A 26,097-nucleotide genomic window follows, 5' to 3' on the forward strand; every position below is an offset into this window, starting at 1 on the left:
GTAAAACAGATCTCTTCCTCTGAGTCTTTGGCTGAGGCCAGGGCACAGAAGATCGAGGGGCCCCACCACAACTCCATATTCTATACTGAAGAGGAGATTTACAGCTAGACTGACTGACACCCCTGGAGAGTTTCTTCCCCCTGAAGTGCTTGGGGGGGGGGGTCAGAGTGGGGGGGATAGCTGGGGGGGTTCTTTTTTATTTCCTTGCTGCCAGAATATTATTTTAATATGGATTATTGGATTTTTAATGGTTATGTATTGGGGGTTTATTGTTATTGTAACTTGCCACAGGACATTTATCGAGAACAGTGGGTAATAAATCCAACAAATAAATAAATAAAATATGATATTCCCACAGGTGTCCAAATCTTTGATACACTAAAGTCAGACATTCCAAAATTATTAAAGGATAAATCAGAAGTTTTCAGCCCAGCATAGTAACCAGTGGAAACTCACAGTGCCATCCTCCTGACCACAGTCATATTTTCAAAGCAATGGATATAGAAGGATATAGCTCTGTTTAGGATGGCACTGCTGGAACGGTACGTTTTTCTCTCTCTAATACCAACCAAGACAAAAATCTTTATGACTTCAGATTCTTACATATGACAGAAAATCACAAAAACAATATGAATGCCCTTTTATATAGACAGCCCATGTCCACTTTCTCATGTGTTTATATCTCATATCCCCCCAATCCTTCAGCCAAGTATCTCAGGCCAGCACCTGTAGTTCTCCCCTTCCCATTTTATCCTCACAACAACCCTGGTCCAAATTTACCCAGTCAACTTCAGGAGAGAGTGATATTTGCACACCTCCATTCTGCTCTGACATTCCACCCTCTACTGTTAACTGACATCACAGCCTCTTCCTTTTACCCAATTAGACAAAAGTTTGTTCATTTGTTATCCTGTTGGCTTGAGCTGTGCAAATAGCTGTTTATACTAACAGCTGCCCAGTGATATAAAGGTAAAGGTAAAGGTATCCCCTGTGCAAGCACCGAGTCATGTCTGACCCTTGGGGTGACGCCCTCTAGCGTTTTCATGGCAGTCTCAATATGGGGTGGTTTGCCAGTGCCTTCCCCAGTCATTACCGTTTACCCCCCAGCAAGTTGGGTACTCATTTTACCGACGTCGGAAGGATGGAAGGCTGAGTCAACCTTGAGCCGGCTGCTAGGATTGAACTCCCAACCTCAAGGGCAAAGCTTTCAGGCAGCTGCCTTACCACTCTGCGCCACAAGAGGCTCATGCCCAGTGATATAGACAACAGTAAAGATTCTCAACAGTTGGTGTAAACCCTATTGGCATGAACCATGTTAGTAATATTTTATATTATGCTTCATGTGCTGGTAACAACATGTGGAACAGTAGTCATGGACTGCAGCACTTCAGAATGCTTATGGATACATTCCAAGATTTGGATGAAATTCCCCAAATCCCAATTCCCATAATTGTAAAATCAGACCGGAAACCTAACATGCTAGCTTTCTTTATATATACATATGCATGAGTTTATATGTATAAGCATGGATTAACATCCAATTCCCTATCTGCCTTCAGAGTAGTACAATCCCAGAAGAACTGAAATGTGCACCTCCATGGAATGGGTAGATCCATTTCAGCCCCAGGTAGGATAATATGGTTATCTTTCAGCCAGTCTTTCTCTAAGGCAAGCTGTCAAGGCACATCACAAAAACAAAATGCTCATTTGTTGTATGCGTGCCTCTTTTATCTATATGAATTAACATTTGTGAAAGCAGACTGCAGTGGTAATAAACTGAAGATGTGTTTATACAGGAACTTGGTCCAGCCCTTCCGCAGTACACATGTTCCCCCATCCATTTTGCTTCAAAACCACCTTGTGAGATAGGGGATTGAAATATGGGCTTCTCCCTTCTTAGTCCAGCAATCTAGCCATGCACTGTGGTATAAGAAGAGCCCTGTCTTGCCCCTTAGGGCATTTACTTCCTGCTTTCTCTGACACTACATGATGGTACACTTTGTCCCAACTGCCCTAGAGCCATCCTGGACTCACGCCTATGATTAGCAGTGATCAATGCACTAGACACATTCGGTGGCTGGTTTCCACTCCTTTGGGGAAGAATGACTTATATGCACACATGCCCTACCAGCCTCTTTTTATGGCACATTCTGGTTCATCAAATTAAACCAGGAAATATTTCCCACATTAACTAAGGCCATAGTCTCCTTTGCACTTTAGGTTTTCTTGGCCAGGAAACACATCCCCCCCACACACACACACACATTTTATTCTCACATTCAGAGGTGCATAGCTATGCATTGTGTAAAAACACTTTGGCACCCTTGACTGGCCATCACATTCTCATTCTGCATTTCAGCCAGCTGCAGAATGAATGGCTGTATGATCTTCTGGTCTTCCTTTCTTCAAAACACCTTTCTTGAAAATCCAGCACCGAAGCACTGGATGACCATGGGCTCACCTTGTAGTGGAAAAAGAAATCAGAAAAAAACATGACACAGCAGTCAAGGATCCCACTTTCCAAGCAGGGTGATCAGCGGCTCCTGTCAGAAATAAAGAGGGGATTGGAACAGAATCCAAGGAGGTGTAAAAGGAACGGGCAGAAAACAGGCAGCCCCCTTTAAAGCAGGTACCTTGAAAGGGAGGAGGGGACCTCTTTAAGATGAAGCCTGTGCTAATAACATGTCCAAGAGATGGCTTCTGGCAAATTGCTTTGTTATTCTTGTCAAAAAAAAAAAAAAAGGTCCCTTGGAAGCAGTCAATTTTAAACCATATATCAAAATGATTAATTGCCCTTAAATGAGCAGATGTTGAAGTACCCTTGAAAGAGGCTAAAGTATTTTTGTGTGGGTTTTTTGTAGGGGGGGGGATTGCAAGCCTAATGTATTCATCGAGTGGGCAAAATATCATTAGGGCTATTAATTAGCTATAAGCAGCCAGGCTTTGGAGAGGCCAAGGTGTTGGCGTTTGGGTGGCAGTGGGTGGTTTGGTTTGGTTTCTCTCGCAAAGGCTTAAGGCAACATGGGCTTCCTAGATGCAGGGAGCAGGTATTTGAGCTTGCCACCAGATTCTCTTTTGCACAGATTGTCTATTCTTTTGCAAAGGAAATCAGGGTTGCTGCTGTGCAACTGGAAATGATCCACCAGCACTGCTCTGTTGAAGACCACCTGGGCCGGAGGCAGAGCTGCCTTCCAGTGCAAGGTGCTTAGGTAGGGGGAGGTGGGGGGGCTGAGATAGAAGGTGGTCAGGGAAACACTGTAGACAGGCCGGGCATGGCTCTGCAATGGCCCTTAGACAGTGGAGCAGGCCGGGCATGGCGCTGTCCGACCATGGGCAGAGAACTGAGGCGCCCGGGGGTCGGTAGTGCTTAGCTTTCTTTCTAGTCCCAAATCTCAGCTGCGTCTCCCCCAGGAGCTGGGGGGTGGGGATCATCCCAAAAAGACTTTGAGTATCAGAAAATCCTTAAAAGTCAGTCTGCTCAGGTCTCTTTTGAAATGGTGCATCAAATATGTTTTTCAGTGAATTCATGGGAGGGGGAGGGACAAAAACTTTTAAAAATCTGTTTAAGTTTATAAACAAGATTAAAGGAACAATGTCAAGGGTCTTATGGAAACGGCGATAGTGCCCCTTTAAATAACAGCAAGTGGAGATTTTCTATATCACTGTGCAGTTTAAATCTGTCTTGATGGACTGGACATTAGTCCTTCTTAAATCCTTCAGAAAGCTGCTTTAAGGAAAAAGGCTGAGAGGAATTTCTTCTCGCTTTAATTGCTTAAGAAACGGTTCCCACAATGAGTGGTGGCCTAGATTCGCCTCTCATTTAAGTTCTGATTTTTAAAAGTTCACAAGTTAATCCCCTTTCAGTCTCACACGAATGCAGTTGGCACAAGGGACAAAGTAATGGACAATGGGGGAGGGGGACGCATTTCAAACAACACGCACACACATACACCCCCACACACAAACCACAACCACCAGCCAACCACGTTCGATGCCACCAGAGGAAAAGGAAGAGGAGGAGGAGGAGAAACCCGGCAGGGCATTGATTTGGTTAAGTGGCTGTTTTAAGATCTTGTTATAGTTAGACTATGAGGCATCATTTTGAAGCCCCCCCCCAAAAAAAAAGTTCTTTCACAGTGGAAAAGAAACATTCAGAATAATTCTGCATAGAAATATGTAACTCTTTTTTAAAAGTTTATTTTGCCATTCATTCAGATAAAATTTACACGGGAAGTGAAAGGGGTGTTTTACAACCATTTAGAATTAAAATAGCAAAGATCCTTTTAAAAAAAGAAAAGCAACAAATAGTTTTTTGTTTAAGAAGTCCGATGTATTTTCAGAGTGACCTGATGGAATAACTGCGGGAGTATTAGTCTACTGAAACCTTAAATTTGACGGAATGGAAATTAAAAATTTAACCCTAAAAAATATCCGTCCCCTGAGAGTTGGCATTCCCACATGCACCCTCCTTAGAATCGGGGCTTTCCTATTCTTAGAAGCGTTTAAAACTAGCATTTGAACAAAACGAACCTGACTGGTTCATTAGAATTAGCCAAACGAAAGCTTTTGATACATTAAGATCCAGCTGGGTTTCCATATCACCAGTAGTAAGTCTGCGGACAGGAAAATTAATTTAAAATATTTACATCATTCAGAGGGAAAGTCCCAATCTACATTTTTTGACTTTCGTTTTAGGAGACTTGAAACATCGTTTTGGTCCAGCTGGTAAACTTTTCCAGCTAAATTAGACGGCCAGAAAGAATCGTGAAAGAAAGAAAAAAGATTAACCACATCAAAAATGAAGAATTTTCTTCCGGTGCGTCTAGAATTCATTTAGAAGAACAAACAAAATAAAAAGTCCTCCCCCCCCCCGGGTTTTCCCAGGAGGAGGTTTGGTGCGGGGCTGGACCTGTGGAAGCCGAAGAGTTCGACTCCAAATTAATTGTCAGCTTCCAATTAGAACAGAATGACCAGAATCGTTAGGCAAAGGGTGAGACGGACATGTACGTGATCCCCCCTCCCTCCCCCCCCATCACGGGAAACCAGCCGGATTCTTCGGTCTGCACGTAGTTGTTTCAGACAGCCGCACCATCCCGCGTGGAGCCGCGGGAGAAGGCAGGCAAAGGGGCGCCGATTCCCCCCCCCCCAAAGGCCACTTTAGCTCACCCCTTCGCGCCGGCCCAAAAGAGGACAGAGCTCGGGTTTTGTCCACCTGTCCCTGTCACCCCCGCCAAGTAGCTACAGGTTAGCGCGGAGGCGGCTGTCCCGCAACATCTCTGCTTGGAGACGGCGGACGAGAGGCGCAAAGGGGGAGAGAGGCGATCCCGCGAGCTTTCTCGCCCCCACGACCAGCACTCCTGTTGGGAACACGGGAGCTGCGAGGCTGGCTCCTGCGGGACGGGGAGGCGGGACGGGGGCCGAGGCAGGGATCCATGGCCCACTGGGTTGAGGCCCGCATCACCGGATCCAGCGGGCCATGCTCCCGACTGCGGTCGACGGCGAGGACCCGGCAGCGGGGGGAGGGGGGGGCGAAGGGGAAATGGACCGGGAACAGCCCCAGGGCTTCCAGTGGGTCATTTGTCTCTCCCGGCACACTCCGTAAGGGCAGGACACGCGACTGCGGCGCCGGGTTTATGGCACCTGCGCGCCAGGTGAGAAAACTTCCCGATCTTTCGAGGAGGCGCGGGAGGAGGAGAAGAGGGCACAGGAAAGTCGCTGCTCCCCGCCCCCCCTTCCCCAGGCCCCCCCTAGGCGGGAAGGCTACTTTCCCCTTTGCTTGTCACTTTCTCCCTCGTGTGTGTGTCGTTGTGTCCCATCATACTTCGTGTTTTTTAAGCCGCTTGGAGCATGGAAAAACAGTTTGGACAATATATGCAGAGTTAAATTAAAAGGTAGTGCCTCCCCCCCCCCCTTTTCTTGTTCCCTTAATTCCTGCCTAAACGGTTTTGCTCTGGGAGAAGAAATCTTTTCTAGAAGGGGGGGGGGAGCCCTCAAGAAGAGAAGGGTATTATTGTTTTAATCCTCTTATCCGCAGTCATTTTCAAACAGGGTGTTTTGGTGCCTGAAATGGCGTCTTGTCCTCCCCGATCCCACCCTAAATCCTTCTGGGATGGGAGAGACTCTAAAGGCAAGGACCCCGGCATCTATTAGCAAACCCTGTGAAGGCTTTCAGCGGCCCTTTTCGGCGGCAAAGGCATGACAAAGCCGAAAAGCAAATAAAACCAACGCCTCAGTTAGTGGACTGTGCCAAAAAGCGAGCCCTTAGATGCCGGGAGAGGGGGAGAGGGGCAGGGGAGCCCTCGGTGAGGAAGGTTTGGGCACAACCAGACGAGAGAGCGGCCGTCCTCCCTTCGCGCTCCCTTTCCTCCTTCCCGCTCTACCTGCCCCACTTCCCCCTCTGTCGAAGCTCTCCCCCCCCCTGCCCTCGACTCTCCCTGCCGCCCTCCTCCCCGCCAGCCCCCAGGGGCCTAGACTCCCAGGCCGGCTTCCGGGGCCTCCTCCTCCAGGAGCAGGACAGGCCGAGTGATGTCATCTGCTTGGGGTCCCACGGGGGAGGGCGAGAGGGTGGTCCACGGCCCGCGTGAAACGGATCCGGCCGCGATCGCTGCTGCCCCCCCCCCCCAGCGCCATCCCGTGTGGCTTGAGTCGGCAATAGACGGGCATGGGGACGTGTCTCACCACGACGACCCTTCACTTACGTTGGTGTTTTTGTCCCCCCCCCCCCGTCCATGTGACAAGTACGAATCACCGCAGAGGTGGGAACCAATCTTAGAATCATAGAATCATAGAAATGGAAGGAACCTCCAGGGTCATCTAGTCCAACCCGCTGCACAGTGCAGGAACCCGGCCCAGCACCGGTCAAGGCCAAGTTGCAGGCGCTGCGCCCAAGCGCCAACCTCCCCCCTCCCCGCCCCCACGGGACCCAGGGCCAGGGAAACGGCGACTGCGAATGCCCGCGGCCGAGTCGATTTCTCCCTCGGGGCAGAGCGAAGGTGTCCCGCGACTGGCCCCCTTGGCAGCGGCCGCACCCACAGGCCGAGGCCTCCGATCCCGCCAGCCGCGGGGAGCGACACGCCCGACCCAGCCCGACTGTGGGCCGCTCGGAGACCCTCCGCCAGGTGTGGACCCCGGCCCCCGACGGGAGGCGCCCCTGGGCGGATGGCCCAAAGCAGGCGGCCCCCTGGAGCCGGCCGAGAACCGCGGAGGGCCCGGCTCGAGCCCCCTTGCCGCCTCCCAGGCGACGCCTTCCCAGCCCGCCAGTCGCTTAGCGGGCTCCCCCTGACTGGCCTTCGAGGAAGCGGGGAGGGGGTCAGGCTAGCAACGGGGAGGGAGCGGAGGGGAGGTAAAGGGGGAGGGGAGCCTCTCCTTTGATTGACAGGATGAAGGACCACTGACAGTCTTGCGGGGGAGCTCCCAGGTCTGTGTGAAGCTCCTTTTAAAAATCCTTCCTCTGAATCCTCCTCCCCCAGTAGATGGCAGCTTTGCGGGACCCAGAGACAACCGGGAACCGGGCCGGGCGACGGGCGGAAAGCCAGGCTCCCGCTTCCCAGGCACTTTCTGGGCGCTCCAGGGTGACAGCCCGATCCCCCCCCCCCCCCCCGCCCGCAGGCCGGCGGCTGACCCGAGCCGTTACTCGCAAGGTAGGTCTCTCTAGCCCCGTCTTCCCCCGCACCACCAGCCCCGCAGCCACGGAAACTTGGCGAGAGGGCTTCCCTCGAGGCGGCGGCGGCGGCGGCCCCGGCGAGCGTGGCGCGAGGTAAGGGGCGCTGACATGGGCCGGGGGGGGGGAGCGAGTCGGGGGGGCGAGAAACAGGAGGCGGGCGGCTGGGCTGGCCTCCGCCTCTTTGCCGCAAAGTTTCCTAAGAAGTTGCGGGCTTCGTCCCGGGCCGGCCTCCGTCTGCAGCGCCTTCCGGCTTCCACGGTTCTGCCTGGTCTCATTCGCTGGATGGGCGGACCAGGGTCCCTTTCTCTTTCGTTGGAGGCCGGCGTCTTTCCTTGTTCGTCCTCTGGCTTTGCTTCATTCGGCATCGCGGAGTTTGCCCTAGACGTGGTCCTTTCCCCCGCCTCAACGAAACAGAGACACATCGCTTGCCTCTCTTTTCACACGCACTTTTTAGCAGATGGCCTAGGGAATCACGGCCAGGCGCACAGACCCGTTTGGTGGAGGGCGGCAGGGCGCCACTTGGGACGTGTCAGGCCTCTTCGCTCCCCTTTGAACTCTTCCTGAGACAAGCTTGCGGGGAGCGGTCGTGAGTGTCGTGTGTGTTTCGTTAACAAGAAATCAACACCTTTCCTCGCCTCTTTTTAAAAAGTTTCTCAGCTGCCTTTATTTGTCCTCCCTTTCCCCTCGATCCCTTTCATTCGCCGAAGGGCTTGCACAGTGAACGACGCGTCCCCTTCATTGAGAGGCATCAAAGTAGGAGATGGTAAATTTCACCCCTATTTACATAATGATGTTTTAATAAGCTAAACAGCCTAGTGAAGCCGAGGGGAGGCAGGTCGGAGATTCCAGGCAAAGGGGCGAAGCAAAGCCCCGGGGCAGACGATTCCTGTCGCAGGGGGGTTGGGCGGAGGCGGGGGGGGGGTGACTTTGGCCTGTGGCTCTTGTTTGCATCTGGACGAAAGCCACGAGGGCGAAGATCAGCTGCAATGGTTTGGGCCTGGGAACAGGGGGCTCGGCCAGATGGTCTTGAGATCCCCCAGCCTTTGCAAGGAAACTTCTCTCTCGTCGGAAGTCCCCTGGCACTACCTAGAACAAACCTTGGGTGGTCTTCAAGGGGCTCCGGGCCTCAGACTTTGTTCGGTGGCTTCAGAGCAGCACCGGAACCTATTGCCCAAGGTCAGCTCCTGATGTTTCTGAACCACTGCAGTGCAGCTCGGCCAGCCTGGGACCGGTTTGAATTCAAATCCCGCATTCTGGCAGCCCAGACCCTGCCCTGTCTGACTCTGAGCCCGGGCTTCTTCCTTACTAGGAGTGCCTCAAAGGGCAGTTTCGGGGCCCTTCTGGGATCTGCAGAAACCCTCACCGGCTTCACTGAATTGGGGGGGGGGGGGGATTGCTGCTTTCTGGTTTTAGGCCCCCGGATGAGGCAGGCCAGCCTCTCCCACTCCGCCTCCGCCCCGGACCCCACAGGTCTGGCTGCCCAAATGCTCGGGTCAAGCGGCAGCTAGGTCGGCGGGGCGTTGAGAACAGCTTTGCGAACCCGGATGAGGAGTCGCTTGCCTCTTTCGCCCCTCGGGCCCGGGGACAGCGGGAAGGCGGGGAGGGGAGCAGGGTGAAAGCGCCGCGAAAAGTCCAGCGAAAGTTGGGCCAAGGATCATATCCACCCCATCCCCCACCTCCGACCTGCCCATGCTGACAAGCAGCCCAGACCCTCAGCGCCGACTCCTTAGTTAGCAGGGCCCAGCTGCGTCGCTTGGAAGTCAGTCCGGAGCATCACCCGGGAACCTCCTTCCGAAGAAGCAGCGCAAAAGCGCTCCTGGAGCAACCGGCGGGGGACTTGGCCCAAGGTGCGCTCCGGCGGCACCAGCGTTTTGGTTTGGACCTGGACAGGACCTCTTCGGCGCAGCAGGCGATAAGAATCCCTACCATGTTCCCAAAAGACTCCTGTCCTGAACTCTCCCGCCCAAACGGAGCGAAAGTCTCCCCCTCCGCGGAGATCTGAGCCATTCAACAGGGCTCGAGGGAGAGGGGGGGGGGGTGATGGGACACCGCGACCGGAACGGGTTTGGGGGGGGGGGTCCGTTTCAGAAAGGCGGTTTCGGGACCCTGTTGGGAATTTCTGCCCCACTCTGATCCTAATCGCATTTACCTGGAAGTCAGTCTCATTGATTTCGATAGAAACAACGTCTAGAGACGGGACGGCGTTAAGATCGCTGTCGTTTAGAAAGTCCCTTGATGTGAACGAGGTATTGGGAAACAAGGCGAGGGTGAGGAGTCTGAGAACAGCCTATTGGCTAAAAGGAGAAGCCCAGCAGCATCTCTTAGACAGGAGGACGAGCCCAAATCTAAATTCAGCCTCCCCTTGCCGCCACTCTCCCAGTCCAAAAGGGGTTTCCATTAAAATTTTCCTTTTAACAAGGAATCCAAAACGAAGTAAGTCCCACAGACTTCGCTAGAGAGAAACTTGGTCCCAAATCGTTACGCTTAGAATCCTCATTTTAATTGGAATTCACTTACTAGATAGCACGATCCACCATAATCCTGCCCACATTAAGTTTGGAGGGATTTGTACCTCTTGAAGACCCTGGTTGAAGAATGAATTTGGGAAGGAAACTGTTGCTGTTTCTTTCCATATCGCAGGGGAGAGAGTTGGCTGTTAAACGCGTCCCAGATCGCAACAGGAATCCGCCACTAGAGCGACATTCCTCCCTGGGATCTGGGATCTGAACCAGCAGAAAGTCAACGCACAAGTTTATTAAGCGGAGGTCCTTCGCTTTGGGTCCGCTTACATCAAAAGCGCAAATTAAGCGGAAATCACGGCTTCCCGGCTCAATAAAACGGGCCTGGCGTTGCAAATTCTTTACTAAATAAATACTATGCAGACGAGGTAAAGTTGGTTCTGGGGAGATATTGGACTGCTTCCCGAAGGAATGGGCACAGGACTTTTACGGAGGCAGCAAAGATGAACAATTAGGGATTTGAGGCATACGTGCCAAAATCGCTGGACACCTATCCCCTGCACCGTGACTGCTGATGGCTTTCGCCTTGTCCGCAATCGCCTACCAAGTTCACGGTTTACATACGAGCCCCTCTCCTCTTTCCTGCGCATCTTCCGCGCAGAATGAAGGGACACGACCAGGTAACTCCCCCCTCTCTCTACAGGGCTGTAGTTGATCCTCCCCTGAACGCGGCGTTCTTGCATTTCCCCGACCATTTTCTTGCTTTGTTTACCCAGAGGCAGATACAACAGATGGGATGCCGAGGAACACCGTGTGTGGATGGCAACAAGCGCGGCTTAACAAACAAACAGAGCCATCCTGATGCTAAATGCGTTTACTCGAAAGTCAGTCCAAGGCCTTTGTAGTGGATTCTCCCTTCCAGCTCAGTGACTTCGGTACCATTGGCGGCGCCGGGGGGGGGGGGGTTATTACGGCAGTGAGACGCGGGTGGCCGTGGCGGGACAGCCACATTGACCCCCCCCCCCGTTCTACTGTCCGACGAAACTTTGTCCCTCTGCGACCCGCCCTCCAAGTCTCCTGGCCGCCGGGAGGCTCCGCCTGGCCCCTATCCTCGACTCCGCTCATGGGAACCCCACGCCGGGCCTCTCCCTTCCTCAGGCCCAGCTGCCGGAAGCCTGGCCCGGCTCCCACTCGATGTATATTCATGCCTCTCCCCCCCCGCCCCCCCGCCTTTGGTTCCGCTGGGCTGATTCCTCAGATGCCCCATGTCAATGACAGTAATAAATATCTAATCATGTCCCGCAGCTACCGCCGGCTTTCTGCGCAGCGCTCATTAAGGACGCGTCGAGGGGCAGGCAGCGCGGCGGCGAAGTCCTCGCCGGGCCGGGCCGAGCCTGTGCGGGGGCAGGCCCGGGGCCGCCTGGCCAGGCCGAGGAGCGGCTCTCGCACGTCCCCTTCGGGGCAGCCGACTCCCCGTCCTTCTGCTCGGCCAGGAGGCCGGGCGCGGAGGGAGGAGCTGCAGGGAAGAGCGGCCCCCTGCCAGCGCTGCCGCGGGCCCAGCTCCCCGGGGCGTCCCCTGGGCCAAAGGCAGCAAGCAAGCAGCCCTCGCGCCTCTGCCGCCCCACGCATCGCAGCTGGTGGCGGGGCAGCGGCTTGGGAGGAGGCGGCAGGACTCTCCCCAAAAGACGGGCCAGGCGCGGGAGGAAGATGCGAGCCTCGCAGGGCCACCGGCGGGAGAGGGAAGGGAAGCGAACTTTCGGGGGGGGGGGGGAGGAGGACAGACGCGGCCTAGGCGGAGGCAACGACGGGGCCGCCGAGTTCTCTTCCCCAGGCCAAAGCAAGGCCTCCCTCCGCGTGCCAGGCCGAGAGAGAGAGGGGGGGGGCGCAGAGGAGCCACTTGAAAGGCAGCTCCTCAGGATCGCGATGGGAAATAGCCCCGTCCCCCGCAGACTCGTTTCCTCCGTCGCTGGGAACTGACACATGCCTGTCAGCGGGGAGACTCCCAAACAATTAATTGGACCCATAAAGCGCCCTGAATGCGGGGGGAGGGGGGCGCGAGGGAGAGGAGTCTGAAATCAAAAGCATGCCGGTTGATATTGTGCTCCTAACACTAAACAAATGGAGTGACTGCATTCGCCGCGAACGCATCAGTCACACTACATTAGGCGGCAGAGAGCTAATTATCCCAATTAGGAGGCTGATTTATAATTAATGGCTCGGACCCAGTGATAATTGGATGTTAATGGATAACAGTTTTGTCTGGAAGTAGCCCCCGGGTCCCCCCAAGGCAAACTGCTTTTCCTTCTCCTTCTTTTGCTCAAAGCCAATCGGAAAATAAATCTGGGGTGAGTTGTACCAAGTTCCAGCCGTCTAATGGTAAGAGGTGAGAAGGAGAAGTTTGCGAATCTGTGGGCTTCCCGGGCTGGACGATAGTCCTTTAAGTGATACACAATCTGAGGCTGGGAGGGGCTGTTGCTTTTCTGGTCCGATATGTTCAAAATATTTCCCTCCCGGACAGAGGTACCTGTTGCTGAAATGCACTGAAATGCACTTAATTTCTTCCCCTCCCCCAAGGCTACCATGGGCTGATCCAAATGGGATCTGGGTCTCCCAAGTTATAGGGGGGGTTGATGTTTCAGAACTGGAACAACTTCAGCATTTGGGGGGACGAGGTAGGCTTTGAGGATAAAAATGAAGCTAATGCATAAAATGATTATCGTATTTGCCGGCGTATAAGACGACTGGGTGTATAAGACGACCCCCCAACATTTCCACTCAAAATATAGTGTTTGTTACATTACATTACAGTACTATGGACAGCTATGTCTATCCCAACTGAAGTGCACCCGGCGTATAGGACGACCACTTGGAGGCATGTTTTTCAGGGGGGGAAGTAGTCTTATACACCAGCAAATACTGTAGTTAGGAAGCCAAAGGTTGAGCTGCAAAGATAATTTTTTTTAAAAAAATGCATATATATATATATATATATATATATATATATATATATATATATATATATATATATATATATATATATATATTACAAAGTATAGTTCAATTTTTTTTAAAAAACTATGAATTACATAGTCAACATAATATAGAAACATCACATTTCTAACTGCACATGGAATAGACCAACAAAGAATGGACCAAACACATTTCAACCCTGAGGGGTCTTCCTCAGGGGTCAAATTGTTATGAGGAATGCACTCATGTATAAAATCAACAGGCTTGCTGGGTGCCAAAGAAAAATCTGCTAGGTGCTGCTCCAACTAGTCTATCTAATGTATGCACTTCCAGAGGCCTCCACTCTCTGTTTTTGGCCAGCTCTCAATCCCACGTTGGTCAGAAAAAGCTTTGAGAATAAAAATGAGGCTAATGCACAGAAATGAACCATGCACAAAAAGGAGGGTAATCTTCACTACTCATGGGGCTTGTGGCCCCAGAGATTTGGTTCATGCTTTTGGTTTGCCCAATGTGATACTATAGGTTCCCTAAGAAAATAACACTTAGGAAGTCTACTCAGAATCCTACTAAAGTCAATAGAGTTTCTTTTTAGGAAAATGTTTTTAGGATTACATGGTTACCGGTCCCTAGTTTGAACTCCCTGCATGCCCTCGGTCCTCATCAACATAAATTTAACTTATACAGGGATGGATCCAGTGCAAGTCTTGCAGATTTCTTCCACTTTTCCCTCTCCCTGCCAATCTTTACCTCCCCCTGGAAATTTTTTCCTGGGGTCCTGGGACCTACATGCAGGTCGGTGGGCAGAGAAAGAGCAAGAGGGCCAAAGCAGATCTGATGTAAGAGGCTGGAAGGGTGATCTCTTCACTGCAGCCTCACAATCACCCAAGTGGCTGTTTGTCCACGCAGATCCCATGACACCAAGAGTAAACTTTCACTGATTTGGAAAGGATGCAGGAGCTGGGGGGGAAGGGGAGTCCAGGGGACATTCATAACCATCTGTCTCTTTCTGTGATTGGCTCCCACTCACTGGCAGTCTTTTCTAACTGTAGTTATGGTTGGGGTGATGCTGCTGCACGAGAGGATGGGTGCCAATGAACAGAAGCTGGGCTCTGCCGCTTTGGGGACTTGATAGCACCTGTCACAACATAAGGCCTATTAGCGGTGCCCTTAAGGGGCAATATTGAAAACTCCTTCGGGAGAAACTTCTTCAGGGTCAAAGTGGCCACTAGCAGGAACATTTCTCCTTTTTTTTTTTTTTACCACCACATCGTTCTCTGTAGCCTGTGGATAACTGTAATGGGTTTTGTCCCCAGAGTCATCAATCTCTCCTAAACACCCAACACATCATAACAAAAGCCAGGGAGACCAAAATGAAGACTTCTGGCTATAGCAGCTCATTTTCTTGTGTGAGGGTTAAGATCAAATTGATCAAAGCCAAACAAGCAAATGCCATCTGCATTAACATCACTGCTGGAACCGACTTCTCCAGACGAAGTTGCCTGAAGTTATGATCTTAAAGACAGTTATAAGATACCTTCACACAAGTGGCAGCATTTGGGTTGCTTCTCATTTATTTAATAGCTGGTCGTGTCGCTTACATTAGCAAATGGCTGTTTTTTTGTTTGTTTTTTACAAATTATCTAGAAAAAATGTACAAGTGCAAAATGAGGAGTTCTGTCATGGATCTTGGAGTCTGTGCTAGCAAAGTATTGCTCACAGGAATGCCTATGGAGTTTTTTTTTAAGTCAGGAATCTCACCATTTGGGAACTTTATATTATAGAGATCATTGCTTTAACACAAACACATTTATTTATTTAGTTTCTATACTGCTCTTCCAGAATAGAGGCTCAGGGTAGTTTACAATAAATAACAATACAAATAATATCAATATCTAAACCTCCCCCCCCCCAATTGCTCCCCACTGGGTTACCTGGCTTGGGAGAATCTTAAACAAGAGAGTGAACCAAGGGGGAAAGGAGGGATTTTTTTTTAAAGTCAACAGTTGGGGTTCTGTTGTGGGTGACTGCAATATGGAATTGTGTCAAAAGGTTGCATTTTAAAAGTTTACCTTTTCCAGGCTTGCACTGATGAGCAGCTTTTTACAAAAACCAACCCCAGCTAATGCTTCTGTCAAACCAAATCACATGTGCTAAGAGCACATTCATCTCAGTGAGACTAGTGTCCCAGTCAAAAGGCATTTAAATATGATTTCACACACATTTCACACACTATAACAATTATTTCTCTTCTGCATGATGACTGTCAGTTCACAAAGAGTGAAATGTGTGAAATGTCTTACCATGTGCCATCACAACGAACTTTTGTGCACCCTGCAAGCTGTTATTCACTGGTTTAGTATATGGTAGAAGTCTGCTACTGTAATGCTACACATTGTACTGTTAGGAACTACCATGCAAAGCGAAAAATGATGTCTAAAGGCATGAAGCCACCCTAAATCTTAAGTGTGCTCAAGGCAGAGATACATAATTCGAACTCTAAGTAAATTGACTTAAATGGAATTGGGATCAGGGTATAGAACCAGAAATGTTGTTATAACAAAACTAAATCAAATCTGTTAGACAGCTTAGTGCCGATTCTGTCTGTGGATCATCTCCCAAACAAACCCCTAAGATATTTCACACTAACATGTCTCAAGTACATCATCAAAGGCTGTCCTGAGAAGAACCTACAGCATTCACAATAATAAAATCTAGTGCTTCACCACAATGAAAAAATTGCTTTAAAAATTGAACTATGCAAAACTGTCAGACAATATGTAGCAAATAAGCCTATACTAGCAGTCTTGGGTTTTGTTTGCTTGTTGAGTTCCTGCAGTGTCAATGAATAGAGCATATATAAGTGTTAAGGCAAATGTGTTACTTTCCTTCTATGTCATGCACATGAACTCAACATCAGGCTCACGCTGGTGCAACCTAATTACTTTAAGGCTACAATCCTAAGGACTTTTCCCTGGGAGTAAGTCCCATCGACTAACATGAGGCTTGTTTCTGAATAGACTTGCTTCAGGGGCTCCCTAAGATGATCATTTCCCTATTTCTGGGTCTACCTATGTTCAGTGGATATTTGTCTGGGAAACGTTACCTGAGTCCCCTGAAACCCTGATCCAAAACACATGTGACAGTGTTATCGTTCATACCCAGTCTCACAATTTGTGTGCAGGACCATATGTTAAATTTTAATGTCTGTGTTGTTGTATGTGTCTTCTGAAGCATTACTTTTCTTGACACAAGCAAGAAAGCAATGCCAGCTCCCTGGTACGGGTCCATTCATTATACTGATAATAGAGACTTAAAGACTTCCTCGTAATGAAAATTACAAAAATAAGTGTATTGTCACGTCACATATCATACATACTTATAATATGGGTCATGGGGGCACCAAAATAATTGAGAGAGCAACACTAGCTTGCATGCACTATATGTTTTTATTTTCTGCTTTTCCTGGAAGTGGGGTGCCTCCTTTTTGTTTGAGCTAAAATACTTGGGCCTATTCATCAGTGAACTACTAGAATCTATGAAGACATTATATGAAGGGAGCCATTCCAGCAAACACATCTCTGCTCAGCACATTAAGGAGTCTGTATATGCAGAACAGCTGTTCTACATAAATGTCTATGGAAGCAGAGTTCCAGTTTCCAGTTCTATGGGAACCCTTTCCACAGTGATCTGTTTGCTGTGAACCACTGCAGGGAACCTGCTCTATTGACCCATGTAGAAAACTGTGGCAACAGGACATCAGCAGTCTGTTTGCCCACTTGCCTGCTTTAGAATAATATGAGACATTTGGTGCTCCCTAGAACAGAGTTTGAAAACCATTAATCTAAGACATCCCTTTCAACTAGAGCATTCTGCCTTCAGAAATGTACATTCTGCCTGTCTGTCTAATCAAATGTGGTTTCTAGTGCAGATCTGCAGATAGGTTTTCACATTTTTCAATGTGCAGTGCATACACAAAGGTGATGGTGACTGTCTGGACTATCTGTGGTACAGATCAGGGATTTGGCTCCACTGTAATGTCCTTCATGTGGTATGGGTTGATATATGGTGTCAAATGAAAGGCATCAGGTGTGAGCTAGGTTATGGGACTTAATGCAGGGTTATCATCTCAAAAAAGGGGACCTGCAGGAATATGATTTCAGGCAGTAGGTAACTACAGACTGCAACCACTCTTCTGGGGTGATGCTGTGGTGCTTTTTCTTTGAAATCACACTGCATTTTTTCAAACAGAGCTTTTAAAAAACTAGATATATTTTGCCCCTGGGACTGAACCAAAGCATCCACTAGCACACTGGTCTCCTGAAGCAGAAAAATGGAATCGCTGATTAGGTTAGTAAAGACATACAAAATAAATGGCCTGGCTAAATGTTTATGCTGATTGTTCATTCACAGTGATTTGACCCCACAATGCTTCAGAATTAAATGAAGCGAGAGCTGTGAATTTATTGTCAGGTCATTGCTAACTGAGGGGAAAAAACTCTCTTGCTGAAGGCCTTTATATAACAAATGTGCATTTTGGCATGCACCCTGTGGTCTTCATGATCCAGGTAAATTTAGTTGTAATTAAGATTCAACTTAGGTTTGAATCCGGGAACTTTGCCTAAGAACATGTGAAGAAGTAATAAACAAGAGAGATTATCTGTGTTGTATGCAGACTGTGTTTAAAAAGTGTTTGTGCATGTAAAGTAGACAGAATGTGAAAGTCTAAGCTATTGGCCCAGGCATGCCAAAATGACCATATCATTGGTTGCCAGTCTGTTTCTGGGCTAAAATTGGACAAGCAGTTTAGGCTTGCCTGGGATCAGAGTTATCTGCAGGATAGTTTCCTCCCTTATAAACCTGAGCAGGGGAGTGAGATCTTTTCTGAGAGTTTCTTCTCCAGGTATCCCCTCCCTTTTGAGGTTAGATAGTTTGAGGGAAAGATTCCTTTATGAAAGTCCCCAGATTTTTCCCTGGAGAAATCAAATAGAGCCATCGTAAAGGATGGTGACTGTCATTTAGGCACCAGGCAAAGTATGTTCTCTTCCCTTGACACTAGCAGGGATTAGTCTTTTGTGTGCACGCTGGAATTAGATTTTTATTTTTTAACGATTTTATTGATATTTTATTATTATTTTGAATTATCTTGGACACTGTCCCTTAAAACAGGAAGAGAAATGTTCAGAATGTCTTCATCATTAATGAATAAACCTCAACAGAACCGGGATTAGGACGACCAAACTGCCCTGGAGAAGTTTTTCCGTGGAAAGCTGGCTCGATCCCTAACCTCGTGAAGAAAATAAACACTGGTGGTGACTGCCACTGATGGTGTACATTATGAGAGAAGCCGAAGAATGCCATTTCCCCTTGTGCTAGCTGGAGCCTGTAGGGTATTATATAGTCACTGTCCTGAGCAGACATGTTCTAAGTGCAGCCTGTAGGTCAGGCGTCAGAAATGACAGTTGGGCTAAAATAACTGAAATCTTTGCGGTCCCATTGTAATATAGTCATAAGACCTGCTAAAACATTTCCAGAAAACAAAACTTCAGCAGCCAACACCACATAACCAAAACCATAAAAATATGATCTCAACAAAGGTTAGAATGTTTATCACTGATATTAATTAAAATTCAGCATTAAAAAGGCTCCAGCCCAGACTACATTCATCTAGGTGTTATTCATTACTTATTAATGCTGGAGAAAATTTAAAATCCAAATGAACTAAAAGCAGCTTCCCAAATGTCTGTCCATCTATCTATCTGACATACAGTGAAGGTTTACCAAACCTGTTCTTTAGTGCAACTTGATCTAGAGCCAGTTTGGTATAGTGGTTAGGAGTGCGGACTTCTAATCTGGCATGCTGGGTTCGATTCTGCACTTCCCCACATGCAACCAGCTGGGTGACCTTAGGCTTGCCACAGCGCTGATGAAACTGTTCTGACCGAGCAGTGCTATCAGGGCTCTCTCAGCCTCACCTACCCCACAGGGTGTCTGTTGTGGGGAGAGGAATGGGAAGGCGACTGTAAGCCGCTTTGAGCCTCCTTCGGGTAGGGAAAAGCAACATTTCTTCTTCTTCTTCTTCTTCTTCTTCTTCTTCTTCTTCTTCTTCTTCTTCTTCTTCTTCTTCTTCTTCTTCTTCTTCTTCTTCTTCTTCTTCTTCAGGAAATCTTTTGAAACCTTTTCATTGTACATTTATATTCTACCAGTTTTTTTTGTTGTTGTTGAATGAATAGTCAGGGAAAGTTGCAGTATTTATTTATATCCCAATCTATTATTTAAAAAGGGGACCATTTCCATAGATATCAAGTGTCCTCTCAGGAACAACCATAGTGATTTAGGGGTTGGCATTCATTTGTTTTATGTGAATTTTGAAGCCTCTGGACCTGAAAGATTCAAGAAATAAAATGGGAAGTGTGTGTGGGGAAAACCTTGAAGAGATCATTTATTTAGAGCCTTCTATAGAAGGAACTGTCAGTGGAGGCATATAAATGCCAGACTCCTGTCTCCAGATGGTGTGCACTTTTGAGGCACGGGTAAGGTTCATAAACTCAAAATGTAAATCCAATTTATTTAAATACAACAGAAATCAACTGTGAAAAACAATCCCAAAGATTGTTCTGGTTCACTAACGAGGATCTCAGAGCAGAGTCCTACTCGCAAACTATTTTGTAGAACGCACTGACAGCACTGCGTGTTCTTTCTGGATCTAAGCCTGTAACAGAGTGTCGGATGCAAGAAGGTCTTCCTTTGAAGACACTGGATGAATCTTCAGGCTTGTTTGTTGCCCTAGGAATAGTCCCACTTTCCTTCAGGCAAGACCAAGTGGGGCTGCTCTCTAATAGGATACTGATTTCAAGGCAGTCCATGAGAAGTTCAGCTGGCAGCAATTCCTACTCTTCAGCTCTCCCCAGTTACTGCAGCTCTCTCAGGGATGCTTGTCCAGTTCTTCCCAGTTAGCAATTTAAGCTGTGTCTTCCGTTCTTTTTGGATCCAAAACTCTTAAACAATCAACCCTTCTTGTCCTTTCAGCTGGCCCAGTCCTGCTTTATGTGATCTCTCATTGTCATGGGTGGCTCTTTCAAAAGCATGCCCCATGAGCCTTTGTTAAACATGCCTATGTACACATCAGCTATCTACTAGTCCAGTCTGGCCTAAAGTCTATCTAGGCAGTCTACTAATCAGACCTAGGCTCCAGACTCCCCCCCCCCCCGCTGCAGGCTTACATTCTTCCCCTGTCAAAACTTTAGTTTGCCATCCCAGAAAACTAACATATCAAATTCAAATTGCATCAGCCCATGCCCAAATCCAAGTAACAATCATTTTCAGTGGTTAAATAGGAACATAACTGGAAACACTGAGTTTATCATGTCAGGATTCAGACAGGCCATATTTCCCTGATATATCTTCTAACAGGAGGTAAAAGCATGACCTCCTTTCAGACTGGGCTTTGGGTCACTGCATGGGATTGATCCTTAGACAGTCACACTAGAATTGGAACCTTCTGTCAATTTCTGAGGAAGCAACAGCCTGTGTGAGAAGTTAATAGTTTCATTCTTGTGGCTTGCACTGGGTTATTTCATCGATGGGCAATTGTAGCAGGATCCACTCCTGACACTCATGGTAGATTCAAGATGACTAGTATTAGCAGAATCATTTGAGGCTGCAGAAAACATCGGGGGAAGGTGTGTGTGTGTGTGTGTGTGTCTAAGCCCAGGTGAAAAAGGGAGATTTCAAATATTGTTTAAAAACTGATGTTTTAAAAAGTCACCTATGAGACATTCATGAACCGTTTCAGGGAAATTTTGACATTTCTGAACAGTAGACATACCCAGTATTGAGGGCAGGGGCTTTTCTTCAGCATGTAGGAAACAATTGGAATTGGAATAAATGTCAAGGCATTCATATTGAAAGGGCCTTAATGGGGGGGGGGGGTCTGCTATGATTTGTTTTTAATATATCTACATTCATTCCACATAACTGGTTATGTATGGTGAATATTGTAAACCTAAATAACTTCAACAATACTTTAAATAAAATTTCCTATTGTCTTTTTCACAACTAGAAACAATGCAGACTAGATAAAAATGCTAGCATGTAAAAATTAAAGCAACAACTCAGGAGTAATGTACTGATCAATGCCAAAATGGAAGGAAGTGCCAAAAGATCTCAATTGGGTCAGTGTTGAGCCATGTCCTTTTCAGTGTTATTTAATAGTAATTCCTGAAGTATCAACCTCCATTCGGCATTGGTTCAGTCATGCTGAAGTGCTGTGTCAACATACAGGCCAATGTACACAAATTAGAAATAATTCAGAGGAATGCAGCAAACATTAGAGTAGAGACCTTGTCATCTGATAAGTTGAGCATGTTAAACCTGATGAGAATATTGATAACAATCTCTGACTATTCAAAAAGCTAACTACAACAACCATTCCCTACAGGCCCAGGCCACAAGAGGAAAGCAATGTGAATAAAATGGAGATTTGTGAGATTTGAGTTAATTTTTCAAAAAAAGAAGAAGTATAGTTGGTTCTTCATCCTTACAATGAGAGCCAGTTTGGTGTAGTGGTTAGGAGTGCGGACTTCTAATCTGGCATGCCAGGTTCGATTCTGCACTCCCCCACATGCAGCCAGCTGGGTGACCTTGGGCTCGCCACGGCACTGATTAAACTGTTCTGACCAAGCAGTGATATCAGCGCTCTCTCAGCCTCACCCACCCCACAGGGTGTCTGTTGTGGGGAGAGGAATGGGAAGGCGACTGTAAGCCGCTTTGAGCCTCCTTCGGGTAGGGAAAAGCAGCATATAAGAACCAACTCTTCTTCTTCTTCTTATATGCCACTTTTCTCTGCCCAAAGGAATCTCAAAGTAGCTTACAATCGCCTTCCCTTTCCTCTCCCCACAACAGACACCCTGTGAGGTAGGTGAGGCTGAGAGAGCCCTGATATCACTGCTCGGTCAGAACAGCTTTATCAGGGCTGTGGTGAGCCCAAGGTCACCCAGCTGGCTGCATGTGGGGGAGCGCAGAATCAAACCCAGCTTGCCAGATTAGAAGTCTGCACTCCTAACCACTACACCAAGCTGGCTCTCATTGTAAGGATGAATAACAGTTGACCAATGGGAAAATACAGAAGATAAAATTACTTGCACTGGAACTCTTAAAGTGAAAAGCATCTGGTAGAATACCTACATGGCTTAAGATTCAGCAAAGCTCTCTTCACCTCTTCACCTCTTTGATAATGGGGGAGGGATGGGATTTTTAGCCGTCATGTTAGTAGTTTGATGTTTTAATGGGAATTTTAATGGGGTTAGTTATTGTAACCCGCCTCAAGCCTGTTGGGAGAGGCGGGAAATAAATATAATAATAATAATAATAATAATAATAATAGTATATAGGGTAGCAGGTTTCATGAAATGCCTATAATGAAATGCCTATCAGTAGTCATTAGTCAACTAACCTGTACAACATTGACTGAAGATCTGACCAACATTTCAGTTTCTGTGAGAGCCACCTTTAAGAAAGGTTCCCTTCCTTTTCCACTGTTGGTATAGCTTGTAGGAACTCTTGAATATTCAAATGACAAGCAAGCTACCTTGGTTGTGTCCAGAAGAATTCTTTGACTGGTCCATAAGTTTTGGTTGTTTCCTTCTTGATCTGGGAATCTTTGAAGCTCTTTCTACTAAGTAGACAAGTTCATTACAAACTGTAAACATAAAAAAGACATAATAAAGATGATACATCTTTATCTGTCAGTAGAATGTAAGCAATGTATATATGGAATCATTCAGATTGGAGCCACCAATAAGGGGAACTTAACCCTTCAACAATCATTTGGTTTCCCTGATCAAAATCCAGCTCTCACGCTGTTGTTAGAAGTTCTAAAGGAAAATAGATGGATCCTTTTTTTTTTTAAAGTACTTTCTAGAAGGGAAATGAAACAAGTATTAATTTTAAAGATGAAATTTCACCTGAACATCATTCAACTTTAGCCAGTTTGAATTATAAGTGAAAATGGAATAAAGCAACTACCTTTAAAAAGCCCCACATTTTAATTCTCTTTCAGAATTATTTATTTATTTGAATTTCTAGATTTCTTTGATTTATAATCAAGTTTGGAAGGGAAAAATAAAAACAGAACATTAGTAGTCATTAAAGACATGAACTGAGGGGCGGTACAAGGGCCGTAGATAATGAACAGTCTCTGCTTAAAAATATTTTTAGATTTTCTTCCTGTGGAAACACATTTATAAATTGAAACAATAGTTCAGTGTGCTGTATTTTCTGCACTGTGGGATTATAGATCGTACAGTTTGAAGAACCACTGGATATGAACTTCACTTCTAAGTATCATTTTGTCTGTTTTCCATGTTGGCATAATTTTTTTACTTCTACAGGGGCAATTCAATCTTTGTAGGATTGTAAGAGCAGAATTCAGTTGCTGTGGTTATACAACTGATGACAGTGGTTGCTGCTTACATATAGTAGGAAAGGAAAGAGGGAGGAAAAGCCCAGAGCAGGAAGTGCATCTCCCACCCCTGGATGGAGTGCAACTAACAACATCGCACACCACCAGGAATTTGCACATGACTTTTGATGCCTCCTTCTCTATGGAGGCCCAGGTTATGAAAGTAGCAAAGCTGGGGTTTTCTATCTCCACCAAGCTAATCTACCAGTGCCCTACCTGGCCCTGAAACACCTGGCCACAGTGACTTCTAAACTAGATTATTTATTTATTAATCAATTATTAGACTTATATATTGCCCCTCCTGGCCAGGTGACTTGTGGCAGTTGACAACAATGGAAAATACAATTTAAAGCCAAAACAACAAACAACCCTCCTATTCCCCCCCCCCCCCCGTTATTGTAACTCACTCCACGTTGGCCTGCCCTCAGCCCTAATTTGGAAATTACCACTGGTCCAAAATGCTGCTGCATGAGTCCTCACCAAGATACCATGGAGGACACACATAAGACCAGTTCTGCAGCAGCTACATTGGCTTACAGTGGCGTTCTGAATTGGTTGAAGGTTTTAATACAAACATTTAAGGCCATTCATGGTCTCTGTATGTAAGGGACCACCTGTTCGCCTATTTTATATCTGTTTTTTTCTCACAGATCAAAGGGTGTAGGCACATCTAGAGATGGCAGTAGCCAAGAGATAGTGTCTCTGTGGCAGGTTGACATGAACAGAGAGGTTGTTGAGAGGCATATAGCTGCACTGGATGAGTTCAAATCCCCTGGGCCAGATGAAATGTACCTGAGAGTGCTCAAAGAACTTTCCGAAGAACTTGCACAACCCTTGTTCATCATCTTTGGGACCTCTTTAAGGACTGGAGATGTCCCGGAGGACTGGAAGAGAGCAAATGTTATTCCGATCTTCAAAAAAGGGAGGAAGGATGACCCGGGAAACTACAGACTAGTGAGTCTGACCTCTGTCGTGGGTAAGATAATGGAACAGATATTAAAGGGAGCGATCTGCAAACATCTGGAGGACAATTTGGTGATCCAAGGAAGTGAGCATGGATTTGTCTCCAACAGGTCCTGTCAGACCAACCTGGTTTCCTTTTTTGATGAAGTGACAGGTTTGCTGGATCGTGGAAATTTGGTTGATGTTGTTTACTTGGATTTTAGTAAAGCTTTTGATAAGGTTCCCCATGATGTTCTGATGGATAAATTGAAGGAGTGCAATCTGGATTTTCAGATAGTTAGGTGGATAGGGAATTGGTTAGAGAACCACACTCAAAGAGTTGTTGTCAATGGTGTTTCATCAGACTGGAGGGAGGTGAGTAGTGGGGTACCTCAGGGCTCGGTGCTCGGTCCAGTACTTTTTAACATATTTATTAATGATCTAGATGAGGGGGTGGAGGGACTACTCATCAAGTTTGCAGATGACACCAAATTGGGAGGACTGGCAAATACTTCAGAAGATAGAGACAGAGTTCAATGAGATCTGAACACAATGAAAAAAATGGCAAATGAGAACAAGATGCAATTTAACAAAGATAAGTGTAAAGTTCTGCATCTGGGTCAGAAAAATGAAAAGCATGCCTACTGGATGGGGGATATGCTTCTAGGTAACACTGTGTGTGAACGAGACCTTGGGGTACTTGTGGATTGTAAACTAAACATGAGCAGGCAGTGTGATGCAGCGGTAAATAAGGCAAATGCCATTTTGGGCTGTATCAACAGAGGCATCACATCAAAATCACAAGATGCCATAGTCCCATTGTATACGGCACCGGTCAGACCACACCTGGAGTACTGTGTGACATCCTGGAGGCCTCACTTCAAGAAAGACGTAGATAAAATTGAAAGGGTACAGAGGAGAGCGACGAGGATGATCTGGGGCCAAGGGACCAAGCCCTGTGAGGACTTGGGAATGTTCAGCCTGAAGAAAAAGAGGTTGAGAGGGGACATGATAGTCCTCTTTAAGTATTTGAAAGGTTGTCATTTGGAGGAGGGCAGGATGCTGTTCCCATTGGCTGCAGAGGAAAGGACACGCAGTAATGGGTTTAAACTACAGGTACAACGATATAGGCTAGATATCAGGAAAAAATTTTCACAGTCAGAGTAGTTCAGCAGTGGAATAGGCTGCCTAAGGAGGCAGTGAGCTCCCCCTCACTGGCAGTCTTCAAGCAAAGGTTGGATACACACTTTTCTTGGATATTTTAGGATGCTTTGGGCTGATCCTGTGTTGAGCAGGGGTTGGACTAGATGGCCTGTATGGCCCCTTCCAACTCTATGATTCTATGATGCTATAATTCTATGATTCTATGATTCTATGTTCCTTGGTCAGCAAACTGACTAGTTCTTGGCCTCAAAGAGGTGTGACTGGGCTTGACCAGAGCCAGGACCTTCTTAGTGGAATGAGCTCTTGGACAACACCAAGGTCCTGACACAGCTAACACAGTTCTGCAGGCCCTGAAAGAGGGGGGGAGCTCTTCCATCAGGCATATGGTTGAGGCCAGTACATCTAGACCAGCATTTGCTGGCAGGGGCTCATAGGAATTG

At 47.3% G+C, this 26,097-nt stretch overlaps 1 protein-coding gene across 1 annotated transcript in view; it reads left to right on the forward strand.

The window, feature by feature from the left end:
- Nucleotides 1–7,481: 7,481 nt before the first annotated feature.
- DMBX1 (diencephalon/mesencephalon homeobox 1) overlaps nt 7,482–26,097 on the forward strand; it is a 39,534-nt gene continuing 20,918 nt past the window's right edge. Inside the window, exon 1 of the mRNA XM_077333876.1 lies at nt 7,482–7,640. The gene's annotated coding sequence lies outside the window, so the exon portion shown is untranslated. The remainder of the gene's footprint in view (nt 7,641–26,097) is intronic.

The sequence above is a fragment of the Paroedura picta genome, chromosome 4 (genome assembly GCF_049243985.1).
Source record: "Paroedura picta isolate Pp20150507F chromosome 4, Ppicta_v3.0, whole genome shotgun sequence".
Lineage (NCBI taxonomy): Eukaryota > Metazoa > Chordata > Lepidosauria > Squamata > Gekkonidae > Paroedura > Paroedura picta.